At 37.7% G+C, this 12,264-nt stretch overlaps 1 pseudogene; it reads right to left on the bottom strand.

The window, feature by feature from the left end:
* Positions 1-5,695: 5,695 nt before the first annotated feature.
* Positions 5,696-6,336, bottom strand: LOC106969677 (L-lactate dehydrogenase A chain-like; annotated as a pseudogene).
* Between the last annotated feature and the right edge of the window lie 5,928 nt (positions 6,337-12,264).

Genomic DNA, 12,264 nt, shown 5'->3' with positions numbered 1-12,264 from the left:
ATATGTCATTATAAAGAATTAGATTTTAATAGATTTATAGATAATAGACTTAATAGATAATAATTATATTATTTATACACACACACACACATACATGGAGACAGGGAGAGAGATATTGATGAATTGATTGATTGATTTTAAGGAATTGGTTTATGTGATTGTAGGTATTGGCAAGTCCAGAATCTGTGGGCAAGGGCAGTAGGCTAGGGACTCAGGGAAGAATTTGATGTGGCACCTTGAGTCTAAAGGTAGTCTGCTGGCCCTCTCCCTTAGGAAACATCAGTCTTTTTTCTCTTGTTTTCTCAGTTGTTTGGGTGAGGCCTACCCACATTATGGAAGGTAATCTGATTTACTCAGAGTCTACTTATTTAAATGTCAGTATCATATAAAAATATCTTCCACAGCAACTAGTTTGCTAGTGTTTGACCAAATATCTGGGTACAATGGCCTAGGCAAGTGACATATAAAGTTAACCATCACACTGGGTTTTGGGGGATTTTATAACAGCTTTATTGAGATATAATTCAATATAATCACCATTTAAAGCACATAATTCAATGGTGTTCAGAATATTCAAAGAGTTGTGTAATCATCACCACAATGAATCTTAGAAAATTCTTATCACTTTGGAAAGAAATTCCATATCCTTTAGATATTATCCTCCAATTTCCCTAATACCCCCAGGCCTAAGCAACTACTAATATGCTGTATGTCTCTATAATTTACCTATTCTGGAAATTTCATATAAATTGCCTTTTTTGTGGTCTTTGTGACCAGCTTCTTTTACTATGTTTTCAAAGTCCATTAATGTTGTAGTATGTATTAGTACTTCATTCTATTTAAGGTCAAATAATATTTCATTGTGTAGAAATACCACATTTTGTTTATCCATTCATCAATTAATGGGACATTTGGGTTGGTGTCACCTTTTGGCTATTGCATTATGCTGCTATGCCCATTTGTGTACAAATTTTTGTGTGGACATGTGTTTTAAATTCTCTGGGTTACATACCTAGCAGAATTTCTGGGTCCTATGGTAACTTTTAGAAGATTTTCCTGTGTTTAACTTTTTGAAGAATTGTCAAACTGTTTTCCAAAATTGCCGTACCCATTTTACATTGCATGAGAGTTCCAATTTCTCTTCATTCTTGCCAACACTTATTTTCTAACTTTTAGATTATAGTCATCCTAACAGATGTGAAGTAGCATCTCATTTTGGTTTTAATTTACATTTCCATGATGACTAATGATGTTGAGCACCTTTCCCTGTGTGTATTGGCCATTTGTATATCTACAACGGTCATTTGACCATTTTTAAGCTGGTTTATTTGTCCTTTTATTGAGTTGAAAGAGTCCTTTATATATTCCAGACACACATCTTTATCAGATATATGTTTTGTAAGTATTTTCTTCCATTGTTAAGGCTGTCTTTTCAGTTTTTTGGTAGTGTCAGTTGAAGCACAAGTTTTCAATTTTGATAAAGTCCAGTTTATCTATGTTTCTCTTTTGTCATTTGCGGTTTTGGTATCATAAGTAAGATCCATGAACAAATCTAAGGTCTCAAAATTTTACCCCATATTTTTGTTTAAGAGCTTTACAGTTTCAGCTCTTACATTTAGGTCTTTGATCCATTTTGAATTAATTTCTGCATATGGTGTGATATGGGGATTCAACTCCTTTCTTTTTCATGTGGTTATCCACTTGTCCCAAGACCACTGTTCAAAAGACTATTCTTTTCCCATTTCATGTCTTTTCCCCCAAAAGACCAAAACATTTATGTTAACAAAGTACACTGAAAAGTTTACATTTATGATGCCACTGGCTGACTCACTCAGTAGAGCATGCAACTCTTGATCTCAAGGTCATGAGTTTGAGCCCTATATTGGGCATGGAGCCTACTTAATAAAATGGTTTACATTTATTTCCATATATTTTGTGAGGAAAGTCTCAACTCCTATTCATATATAGGAAATCTAAAGAAAACTTATAATTTTGTTAGGTAAAGATGTTTTTAACTCTGAGTCATATGATGGTATTAGGTATTTAGAGAAAAAATAAATATAGGTAACCTGAAAAATGACCTTGGTGAAAGTCATGGATCCATTACTTCAATTTGAAACTCTCTTCCACTGTCATTCACACACTACTTACAAAGATGAGTTAAAAATTCATAGCAACTTAATTCCTCCTTTCCACCCCGTAGTCACAACTTTAGAAATTACTGTGGAAAATTAACCTTTAAAAAAAAGTAAATAAATAAAGTAAAACAAAATAGTAAATAAACCTCAACAGCACCTCTCCTTTTCTCTTCTCTTTGAAAGTGTCAAGAAATGTCAGGCCATTATAGACCAAACTCTACTGTGGGCAGTGGAGGCCAGAGAAGTCACCAAAACAGCAATGCAGAGATTTAAGATATTCTCGGGCAAAGTGATTACTTCTTTCCTTTCAGGTCTTCTTTTATCTTCCAGAAGACCAGTTCCATGCAGGAGGTTGCATTTCAGGTTCCTAACAGAGTTAGTATTGATTCAATAGAATCTAAATTGAACAAGAGATTCTACATGGCTCTCCTTTACAAGAAAACAAAACCCCACAAATACCCAACACCCCTTCGCCCAAAATAAAATGGGAAGATTTAGCCTACCAATACTTATTATTCATCTGTATCAGTTAACACAGAAACAAATAGACCAATGAAACGATGAATAGACCAGTGAAAATAGAAAACCCAATAAGATGGATACTTGATATATGATGTGCTGGAACCAGCTTCTACTAGCTCCCAAGAGCACATTTTTAAATTACTAGAAGCTTAAAAGTGACATTCCACAGGGCCTATTACATCGATTCAATACAAAGCTAATAGCTGATTTCTTATCTGAAATCTTTATTTTTATCATTCAATAATTTTTGAGAAGGCAGAAGGCTTACTTCACATTTTCTGTATTTCATATAACACATAATTAATGGATTAAAGAATGAGTGAATATATTAACTGTCTTTACACTTATAGGCCTTAGAAATAATTTTTGCCTTTTTGAATTGTATTTTCTTGGATACGGCTCTCAAGTAGTTTCACCACATAAAGCTTTGCCTTAAAACATCAGCCTGAAGCAAATTTTTAAAAGTATCTGGGTAAAGGTGTGTGAGGTGAGACTGGATAACTATGAAATACAGTAACTTTACTTTCTGCTTACATTCTCTGCTCAATCTGTCATTGTCTATTAAGCATAATGAGTTATGGGGGCACCCTAAATGCTTCAGTCAGTGGTTGGGGGAGAGGGACGGGAGGTGTAATGGCTTACATGTTTCTACCCTATTTGGGGCAAGAGATCTGCTTGTAGCTCAAACCTCAATTACAAAGACTTTTTTTTTGTGTTTCAAAACTTCTTCCAACCCCTAAGGATAGCAAGGAGCATAGAACAAAGAGTGATGGAATATACTCAAGACAAAGATAGGTCGTAAACTGCAGCTTCCTGCAAACAGAGAGAAAAGTCCTTTGGGAACTTACTGATAGCAAGCATTTTTTAAGAGAGAAAAAGAACTCCTTAGCAATACAGTTGAGAGAGTTTGTACTTAAAAAAAGAAATTTGCACAACTGTATAAATAAAGAGTGAGTTACATCCCTAATATAAACATGTACATCCCAGTATGGCTCTAAAGAGCAGCAGGTGCTGCTATAGCTCGAGGAACCATGGAATCCAAGCTACCCCAGGGTAGAGACTATATCCCCTAGACTCCCCAGTGAGCAGGAAATGGCAAGTTTGTGACAAAACCACTGCCATTCATCTGAGCTTCACTGTTAGGTTAATAATTTAGTGAAATATACAGCTTTTTTCATAATATGAATGGGTTCAGCTATTCTCAATTAATTCTTTATAAAGTCTAGAGTAAGCAAAATCCCTTGCCATAGGTCAAGACTCTTAAATGGACTCACATGCATAAACTTGCAGGGGATCTTTGAATCAAGACTGAAGATCTATGCAAAATTGCATGTAAGTATGTGAATTTTCCTTGGTAAAGGGCCCATCATTTTCTTTAGATCCTCAAAGAGACTTGCAACCCTAAAAAGGTAAAGAACCTGTATTTTGAATAAAAATCAGAACTGGGCAGGTTATACCTCATTCATCTAATCAAGATTCTGGTGTTCAGAACAAGAAAACTGGGTAAGCAGCCCACATATAAAAATATGCATTTACAGACTATTTTCTGTCTGAGTTTCCTACATGTTATAGTATTTTCATGGAGAAGAAAATACATAACAGAGGCAGCATAAACATTTTCCTCCAAAATAGTTAGCTCAAAAAGTGTCCAACAATTTTAAATCTTTTCTTTGCAAACATTTCCATCCATTTCCTGTTCAAAAGCAAAATCACTTGGTCTGCATGTTCAGGTTCCATCTGTAAATATAGGTCTGAGAAGAAACTAGCCAGAAGAGAAGGAAGCAGGAGGGACAAGGCACATTAAGTGACTTGTGGGTCTACTGCCTTTTTCATTTAGGTTCTGGGCACCAACCCCAGTGTTCATTTTCAAAGCTACACAAGCATCATGACCACCACATGCTCAGATGTGACGCTGCAGCCTGTGAGTTTGAACAGTGCAAGAGGCAAAAGAACATCTGAGAGTCCTCACTGAAAACAAGAGAATCTCACATAAAGCTCTTCAAATCTTAGAACTAACATTTTTCCTATTCCATACTTGGGGGAAATACTAAGATCCAGAAATATTTGGCATAATCTATAAGGAAGGAGGATGTGCATGTGTGTATGCAAAGGACAGGTGACAAGGGAGGGGAGCAAGAAGGAGAAAGCTACCAAAAAGCTTCAGTGTGCTAATGGAAATAGAGTCTCTTTTACCAAGTAACAAACACAGTCCCTACCCCTGTGAGAATGTAAGGTAATATTATTTGGCCAACGTCATGAATAGAAATCTATTCATTATATATCGTTTATTTAGGATGATCCATTTCAATATATGCCCTTATGGCCTCCAAGTGAGGCATCTGATATATACTGTGCACAAAGTAAGATCCTTTAGAACAGTTATGCACAATATATGCACAATTAAATTTATACATTGGATCTCAGCAAGTGATTGATGGGAGAAAAAAAAGGTTGGACGAGGCATGTTGGGTGAAGAGACCAGGTTTCTTTAACACACAGTAGATACACATCTGGTTTGACTAGCAACTGCAGCCTATGCAACATTGGCAGTGGTGCTGCTGAGGTGATGGAGCTATTTACATTAACTACTTTAGGACTACACAAGACAGGTATCATCCAACATTAGGATACAGCTGGAGGGATGTGTGAACCATTCCTGTTTGTAACTTTAGGAAATGGATGTTGATCCTAGGCCATTTTAATATTAGTACTTGAGGAGCAGGTCAAATAATAAGGCAATAAACACAACCTCCAACTAAAATCCTGTTGCAGTCTAGACAGTGAAATGGTACAACATTAGCAAACTTTAGAACTGGGGCACCTGGGTGGTTCACTTGGTTAAGCCTCTGACTCTTGATTTCAGCTCAGGTCATGATATCATGGTTCCTGAGTTGCAGTCCCACATTGGGCTCTGTGCTGGCAGAGCCTACTTGGAATTCTCACTCTCCCTCTCTCTCTGCCCCTCCCCCACTCATTTGTTTCCTTGCTCTCTCTCTCAAAATAAATAAATAAACATTAAAAAAATAAATAAAACGTTAGAACTGCAGCTTTTGTTGGATCCCCCACAGCATATCTGCTCTCTCCTTCAAATGGACATGGAGACCCTCAATCATGGTGGAAATTGAATGCACCCGCCTAAGATGCTTCATTATATTTTCTGCCAAATCTGCCACAGTCCAGTGGCCCAGGAGGTGCAGCCTTTCAGCTTGATCACCTCATAGGCACAGTCAACCACTTGTTTGTGAACCTCTTTCTGTTGTTCCTTATCTGCATCAGTGCCTAAGTCAGGTGCAGATTCTTCAGAGACCTGCAACCTTTACTCTACTCCCTACAGGCACCCCTGAGTCTCCGTGCTCCCCTAGGGCCCACCCATGACAATTAATGGGTGAACTCCCAGCCTTTTCCCCATTAGGTAGCAGAACCAGGCTGAATCCAGATTGCAACCACTTCCTATAACGCAGTTTTAGGGGAAGCCACTTATCTTCCAAGCCACAGAGGTCAAGATATCCACTGGATTGGAAATAACAAGCAACCTGCATTTTGGACTGTATTTTATAGTATAAGGAATGATGAATTTACAGATGTTCACATTAGGATGGACCACATTAAGATGGCTTTCTCCCTCTTGCTGATGTGCCCCAGCTGTGATAATAACGAGCTTGGAGTTTTCACTCATGTTACACCCTTTGCCTGTGACAATTTTTGGTGTTCATCCATCTATGGAACTGGTATCGTGGATCCAGTGATGAATAAGATGCAGGGGGTCCCTGCCTTTGGCAGGTAAGTCACATTAAGCTTAGGGAGTGTTGGGGCACCTGAGGTCAAAAGAAAATAATAAACTAAATGTAATGGAAAATTTTATGTGTCAATGTAGCTGGGCCACAGTGCCCAGATATTTGGTCAAACATTATTCTAGATGTTTCTGAGAGTTGATTTGGATGAAATTTCCATTTAAATTGGTGGATTTTGAATAAAGTAGACTGTCCACCATAATGGGTGGGCCTCATGCACTCATTTCAAGGCCTGACCTTCAGAACAAAAGACTTACCTCCTCTAAGCAAGAGAAGAACTCTGTGGCATATGGAAATTTTGAACTGCAGCATAGGCTCTTCTCTGGGTCCCAACCTGCCAGCCCACCCTGTAGATTTTGGATTTGCCAACCTCTAATATTACATGAGCCAATTCCTTAGAAGAATCTCATATTAAATATATATATACACGGATTGTGCGCGCGCGCACACACACACACACACACACACACACACACACACCCTATTGATTCTGTTTCTCTGAAGAACCCTGACTAGTATAATAAACTAAACCAAAATAAAATAAAGCAGGTATTCAGTTGCATTTCTGATGTTATGAGGAAGACTTTACAGACTTTCAATTAAATCTTCTAGAAGGAGCCAGCTTGTTGGGGTCCAGCAGGGAGACTGCCAAAAAGCAACTTTCTGCTAAAGGTGCTGAAACAGTAACAGTAGATGATCTACCTGCCAAGGAACTGATGAGTTATTTCAGGAGGATAGGGCATTTCTTAGGGGAACTACCCCTCCAGCTCTAGCAGATAGCCTCGAAAACACGGAGTTTATCTACCATGGATTGTTTTATTATTTTTAAAAAGATTATATATTTCATTAGAGAGAGAATAACAGTCTTCCAGATTTGGAAGCCTAGAAATTGTGGAAGCCCAGAAATTCTGAGAAAGAGGGTTCCAGCTAGAAATTCAGCGAACTAGCAGGGTCCAGGTATGCTTGATTAATGAGGCCTACTCTGTGGCAGACACTGTATATGGAGCTGAGGAAGAGATATATAAAGGATACACTGTTTAGTGAGCATAAAACTTTCTTAGAGAAAAAAATGTGCAAATATCCAAATGTTCAAGAGTTTAAATATAAGACAGCAATATATGACAATATACCTACCAATATATGAATATCAGGTGAGTGATTTAGAAAAGAAGGTCAAAGAAGGTCAGGAACAGCTCTCTTGGGGCTATTGTGCTCTGGAGAAAGTGGAGCTTAGCCATAGCCTTAACCTTTAATGGAACTTGTGGTATCATGGGCTGATGTTTACATCGAGATGGACATACAGGATAGCCTTTCAACACAATATGACTTGACACGTATGTGCACATATAAAAGTATGTTGTTATATTTTAAAGTAAGTTTATATTCACACTTAATTTTATATAAATATATATGATTTCGTTATGTGGTGGTTGCCAAAATGTGGTAGAAGTAAAACAAAAAACTATGCCAGTAGCAAAAGGCTATCCTAGTTCCTGGTTGAATTAAAACCATATTGTAAATTAAAATAATATTTTGATATAGTATTTGTATTTGTTTCCTACTTCCTCCTGACATCCTTATGATTGAGGATGAATGGATGATTAGGAACATTTTATGTTTTGTAAATTGCCATGGACTATTAACTAAGTTTTGTCTGAAGACATAAATTATTACTTTACCTAGAAATATTCTTAAGTTATTATTGCAGATGGTGGGCAGCTTATAGGGAGTCTAAATATTGCAAAACAGATACCAGAGCTGCAGCTGCAAAGTCCAGACCCTATATCTTGTACTCCCGATGCCAGCTTCCCCACCCAACCACGTGCACTCCCAGTTCTTTTTGGTTCTAAGTCCAATGGGATAATTCTCAAGGATCCGTTAATTCAGAATCTTTTTTTGAGTTTTTATTTAAATTCAAGTTAATTAACATACAGTATAACATTAGTTTCAGGTGTAGAATTTAGTGAATCATCACCTAAATACAATACCAAGTGCTCTTTTTTAAAAAATTTTTTTAATGTTTATTCATTTTTGAAAGACAGAGAGAGACAGAGTACAGCAGGGGTGGGGCGGAGAGAGAGGGGGAGCACAGAATCAGAAGCAGGCTCCAGGCTCTGAGCTGTCAGCACAGAGCCCGATGCGGGGCTCGAACTCACGGACTGCGAGATCATGACCTGAGTCGAAGTCGGATGCTCAACTGACTGAGCCATCCAGGCGCCCCACCAAGTGCTCTGCACAACAAATGCCCTCCTAGTACCCATCACCCATTTAACACATCCCCCACCCACCTCCTCTCCAGCAACCCTCAGCTTGTTCTCTATAGTGAAGAGCCTGTTTTCTGGTTTGCTTCTCTTTTGTTTCCCTTGTGTTCATCTGTTTTGTTTCTTAAATTCCACATGTGAGTGAAATCATATGGTATTTATCTTTTCTGACAGGTGTATCTCACTTAGCATAATACTCTGTAGCTCCATCCACATCATTGCAAATGGCAAGATTTCGTTCCTTTTTTTGACTGTATAGTATTCCATCGTATATATACACTATGTCTTCTTCATCCATTCAACAGTTTGATGGACATTTGGTCTCTTTCCATGATTTGGCTATTGTTGAAAGCACTGCTATAAACATTGGGGTGCATGTGCCCCTATGAATCAGCACTCCTGTATCCTTTGGGTAAATTCCTAGCAGTGCTATTGCTGGGTCATAGGGTAGGTCTATTTTTAACTTTTTGAGGAACCTCCACACTGTTTTCCAGAGCATCTGCACCAGTTTGCATTCTCACCAACAGTGTAAGACGGTTCCCTTTTCTCCACTTCCTCTCCATCTGTCGTTTCCTGAGTTGTTACTTTTAGCCACTCTGGCAGGTGTAAGGTGATATCTCACTGTGGTTTTGATTTGTATTTCCCTGATGATGAGTGATGTTGAACATCTTTTCATGTGTCTGTTGGCCATCTGGTTGTCTTCTTTGGAAAAGTGTCTATTTGTGTATTCTGTCCATTTTTTCACTGGTTCTTTATAGATTTTGGGTACTAACCCTTTATCCAAGATGTCATTTGCAAATATCTTCTCCCATTCTGTCAGTTGCCTTTTAGTTTTGCTGACTATTTCCTTTGCAGTGCAGGAGCTTTTTATCTTGAGGTCCCAATAGTTCGTTTTTGCTTTTATTTCCCTTCCCTTCAGAGACATGCTGAGTAAGAAGTTGCTGTGGCTGAGGTCAAAGAGGTTGTTGCCTGTTTTCTCCTCTAGGGTTTTGATGGCTTCCTGTCTTACGTTTAGGTCTTTCATCCATTTTGAGTTTATTTCTGTGTATGGTATAAGAAAGTGGTCCAGTTTCATTCTTCTGCATGCTGCTGTCCAGTTCTCTCAGTACCATTTGCTAAAGAGATTGTCTTTTTTCCACTGGATATTCTTTCTTGCTTTGTCAAACATTAGTTGGCCATACATTTGTGGGTGCAATTCTGGGTTCTCTGTTCTATTCCATTGGTCTATGTGTCTGTTTTTGTGCCAATACCATACTGCCTTGATGATTACAGCTCTGTAATAGAAGCTAAAGTCTGGGATTTTGGTGCCTCCTGCTTCAGTTTTCTTTTTCAACCCTACTTTGGCTATTTGGGATCTTTTGTGGTTCCATACAAAATTTAGGATTGTTTTTTCTAGCTTTGAGAAGAATGTTGGTGCAATTTTGATTGGGATTGCATTGAATGTGTAGATTGCTTTGGGAAGTATTGACATTTTAATAATATTTGTTCTTCCAATCCATGAGCATGTAATGTTTTTCTATTTCTTTGTGTCTTCTTCAATTTCTTTCATAAGCTTTCTATACTTTTCAGCATACAGATCTTTAACATCTTTGGTTAGGTTTATTCCTAGGTATTTTATGGTTTTCAGTGCAATTGTAAATGGGATTGGTTTCTTGGTTTCTTTTTCGGTTGCTTCATTATTGGTGCATAGAAATGCAAAGTATTTCTGTACATTGATTTTGTATCCCACAACTTTGCTGAATTCATGTATTAGTTCTAGCAGCTTTTTGGTGGAGTCTTTTGGGTTTTCCATGTAGTCATCTGCAAAAAGTGAAAGTTTGACTTCTTCTTTGCCAATTTGGATGCCTTTTATTTCTTTGTGCTGTCTAATTGCTGAGGCTGGGGCTTCCAATACTGTGTTAAACAACAGTGGTGAGAGTTTGATGATGATATTAGCTGTGGGCTTTTCATACACGGCTTTTATGATGTTAAGGTATGTTTCTTCTATCTCAACTTTCTTCAGGGTTTTTATTAGGAAAGGATGCTGTATTTTGTCAAATGTGCATAAATGTTCTAAAGGATCTTATTTTGTGTGTTATATATGTCAGAAAGTAGTGTACATTGTCACATGATGTAAAAAGGAAGATCTACATATCAACAATGTAACCAACTATGTACATGTCATACCAACTAAAATTCCAAATAAACTTTGAATGGTGAAAAAAAATATTGTGAAACAATGACTCCTAATCTTTAATTATCTTTCTTTAAATTCTGATGGAAAACCCTTGTGTATAAATAAATCTTCAGTGGGCACCTGGGTGGCTCAGTTGGTTAAGTGTCTGACTCTTGGTTTTGGTTCAGGTTCCTCATGGTTCCTGGGATCGAGTCCTGCATTGAGCTCTAGGCTGACAAGGCTAAGCCTGCTTGGGATTGTCTCTCCCTCTTTGCCCCTCTCCTGCTTGTGTGTGTCCCCTGCCCCAAATAAATAAACATTAAGATAGATAGATAGATAGATAGATCTTCCCATTTTAAATACCACCCCCCCACACACACACAATATTGGAAATGAAGTGAGTGGATAGCAAGAACTCTTGGTTGATGTCAGCCGAGCAATCTTTCACTATGCTACTACAAATGCCATATTGCTTTTCAAAGATCCCTTATGAATTGGGATTTGAGCTGATCCTGGGCATAGTTTCTTTCAGTCATTCTTTGCCTTGTGCTCTGTTCCAGGCAGGCAGGCATAGGATGCTGACCCCTGTAGACTGCATTTCAAAGCCCTCTGTACCATCTGGTTTCTGGCTAAGTTTGATCAAGGAGGACACTGGCTGTCAGGGGTAGAAAAGTCAGGGAACTATTTCTCCTCTTCTTTGTGTGCCTCAAGTCATTGAAACACAAACCTCAGCATTATAAATCTTCCCATTTTTCACTTTTGCCTTATGGACAAATGCTCTCTGGAATACTCACTACTAGAAAGGAAGGTGAAACTTTCTTCTTAAAATTAAAATAATGATAATAAATAAACAAGGCAAAATAAAACAAATCAAATAAAAGTAATGAAAACTGAAGTCTGGGTAAGAGACCACAGTCTGCAAACAAAATGCCTAGACTTAATGCATTTTGTTAGCAAACTACAAAGAGTCCTTAAGAACCGTGGAAATGGTTGGAGGTAGCAATCAAAATTATTTTTAAGTCTTCTTACCAAATCATTTCTATTGGGAGCTACTCTAAAGCTAGCAGAGTTTAATTTCTATTTTTAAATGTTCTTACAATAATGAAACTACCTTTTCTGTGAGAAACTAAGAAAGAGTGTTCAAAGATGTTTAGTTGTTGGTAGTGCCATAAATTCCAAAGAATGCATTGGCCATGTTCAATAAACAGATTATTTTGTGAAGGAATAGCATGATTCTCCATTATCACAGTTGATGTAACTAGTCATAGACCTCTTTCTCCTATCAATCACAAACTTCACTCTTTTTCTCCCTGAAGATATGTACAGCTCCCAAGTTTTCTGTTTCTCTTATAGTTTATGTTTATTCAGCAGGGTATTTATCATTGGTACACTTTTTC

The sequence above is a fragment of the Acinonyx jubatus genome, chromosome B2 (assembly GCF_027475565.1).
Source record: "Acinonyx jubatus isolate Ajub_Pintada_27869175 chromosome B2, VMU_Ajub_asm_v1.0, whole genome shotgun sequence".
NCBI lineage: Eukaryota > Metazoa > Chordata > Mammalia > Carnivora > Felidae > Acinonyx > Acinonyx jubatus.
This window is presented reverse-complemented; position numbering and strand designations above follow the sequence as displayed.